Below are 2809 nucleotides of genomic sequence, written 5' to 3'. Positions count from 1 at the left end.
AAAAGCAAAACAAAATTAGTAATTCCCCTAAAGACCTTCTTGTATTGGAAAACTGAAAGATTTTTCCACCAAAATCTGTCCTAGGAATTGAATCTGTCAGATACTGGAACATGAGAAGTCAGGTAGAGAGCTCTCAGTGGGAGACTGGAGAATTGCTTGTTATTTCTCCCAGAGAAGGAGAGGGCAGGGAGGTAGATGAAAGGGCAAGAAACTGTGCAAAACCTAAAGTGGACAGCCTTTCACCGTGAGAAGGGTCCTCCAGAACAGCCTTCACTATTCACAGTGTTCCCCAGTCTCTAGATTGTTTTTGAGGTCCATGAATGCTTGGACTGCACACTCGCTTTGACAGAAGACAGAAGAGAACAGGAGTAACAGGAACTCAAGGCCAAAGAGACACCAGAGGAACTGCCCTGGAAGACTTCCAGTTGTAAAGTTCAAATCTATCGAGATAACGCTATGAAAGGGAACAAGGCTCCCAGCTAAACTTTTCCTTATAATACTGATTTAAGAGGTTGTCTTTTTAGGTCACTTAAAACTATATTCCTCACTAAGCCAAGGTGACAGTCACTATCCCAAGTCAGTTTTTACCACTAATTTAATTTGGTGGTTTTTAAAGACAAAGTTGCTATACTATTAAAAAGAAACTGTCATTGATGCTTCGTTCTGCATACCTTCCAAACCCTGGGAAAACCTGTAACTTTCCCTTATTTATCTTAAGTCCTAAATAAAAACAGACTCATAGTGCACACACACACACACACACACACACACACACACACACACTGCTATTCACTCACACTCATAAGCACACACTCTTTTTTTTCTAACTTTTTACACATGATACTCTCAGTTCCCTCTCCTTCCCCTCCTCCACTGATCCCACAATCCTTCTGAACCCCTGCCACACTCCATCTTCCCTCCCCTCCACAGGGAGGTAAGGGATTACATGAGGGATTTTCAGAGTCTGAAAATAATAAAACAAAATAAATGTTAGGATATAGTGCCAATGAAAAGGAAGTTAGCTATATAGAGTAGCCTGTATCTTTATACTTTCACATTCCAGGAAAGGGTCACATTCCTTCTCTGTTTATTTACATTATCTACTTTACCTCTTCTGGAAAATGTCTGACATTTTGCATTCAGTGCTTATATGCAGTAGTCCTGTTCCAGAGTGGTTTCCTTGCAAGACATTTTAATGTCTGGGCAACTGGCACTTTGTTATGTGATTAAATAAGGATGGGAAATCATCATGGATCACTAGGGCTAGTACTGGTCAGAAAGATAATCTACTCTGGAGTCACTGAGAGCTGCTGGGTAGAGCAAAAGCCTAGGTTTGATGAAGATGATACATATACATGGCTGAAAGATGGGGAATGTGATCCAGACATTCTGGATTCCTGAGATGGCAAAGCGCTGCCCTGTGACCTGACCCAAGTTAGAGATAATTAGATTAGTTCTCTGGAAGAAAGTATTCATTTTTATTAAGATAGTCTTAGTCACTAGAAATGTAACATTAAGCAGGCTCCCAGTTGCCCTCCAGACCTGACCTTCAGATCTCTCAGGGAGGGCCTCATCTGAATAGTCTGGATCACCCTTGGCAGCTCTTAATTGTCTAAACTCTTGTCATCCTTCAGAGGCCATGTATCACTGTCTCATACTCATGGAGTAAAAGAATTAAAAGGATTTGAATCTTAGTGGGGTTAACCTCTTTGGTAGATCTTCCATTTGAAGATGTATTGAGTGTCTTTTGAGTGCTCTTAAAACTTCCCTGCCTGTGCCTTGCAATCTCAACTTGACTCTGGTATTCTCCTGAAGTTCTCCTTCTTCTATTGTACTTAGGGTCACAGACTTTGTCTCAGTAAACCAGGTTTTGCCACCCATGTTCAACCAGCCAATTAAAGGAGGCAAAATAATAGTACAAAGAAGAAAATAAATATTTATTTGATTAGGAAGAAAGATAAAGAGAGGAAGCCCCCATCACCTCCCCAAGTTGTCTTTGGGAGGTGATGACATGAGGGTAAGCATTAATCAGAAAGCAAGAGATAAGCATAACTGAACAGTTTGGCAAGGTGTGGTCACTGGTCTATGTGTTAGCTCCATGGTTGTCCGCCAAAGGTAGTTTTTTGTAGAAGGTCATCTGGCAAATTGTAAATCTTTTTTTTCTGGGAGACCAACTACATCCTCTGGAAACCCATGGCTTTTGCTATTAAATCTCTGAAAAGGATATTTCTGGGGGAAATTGTTATATCTTAGAATCCATAGTTTAGATAATCTGATAGCCAAATAAGGAACAAAAGTGTCTCTTTAGAATATATTCATTATTGTGCAAAAAGAAGGTTACATTTCAGCTTCCTGCTTCTGAGAGTACATCTCTTCTCCTAACTTCTTTGCTTTGCTTTCAGAAGCAAGTTGGAGTCCCTCATAAAATGTTTACAGCCTCCACTCCTTAAAATACACTTTGCCCATCAGTGTAGCATGCTCCCTGTGAAAGCCCTCTTCTGTGACCTTGATGGTCAATCACCCAGGAATGGCCTCTTTCCATTATATTTTCCAGCTGTGATTCAGGTGTTTGCTTTAGGATACCACAAGTTGCACTGAACACAATTCAAGAGTGGCTGGCCTGATGCTCTGTACCAGTTGTAAGGAAGATATGTAGTCATTTATCAACTTTCTACAAAGCCTTTCTCAATATATAATTTTAATAACAGAGAAATGTTTCTCATGTCCAGCAATGCCTTCTTATTAGGCAGCAATGCATAATCAAGCAGTGTTGCAAGAAAACGTAAATATTTGCCTTTTCTATCAAACA

Source organism: Mesocricetus auratus, unplaced genomic scaffold, assembly GCF_017639785.1.
Source record: "Mesocricetus auratus isolate SY011 unplaced genomic scaffold, BCM_Maur_2.0 Super-Scaffold_100004, whole genome shotgun sequence".
Classification (NCBI taxonomy): domain Eukaryota; kingdom Metazoa; phylum Chordata; class Mammalia; order Rodentia; family Cricetidae; genus Mesocricetus; species Mesocricetus auratus.
Note: the sequence above shows the minus strand (reverse complement) of the source record.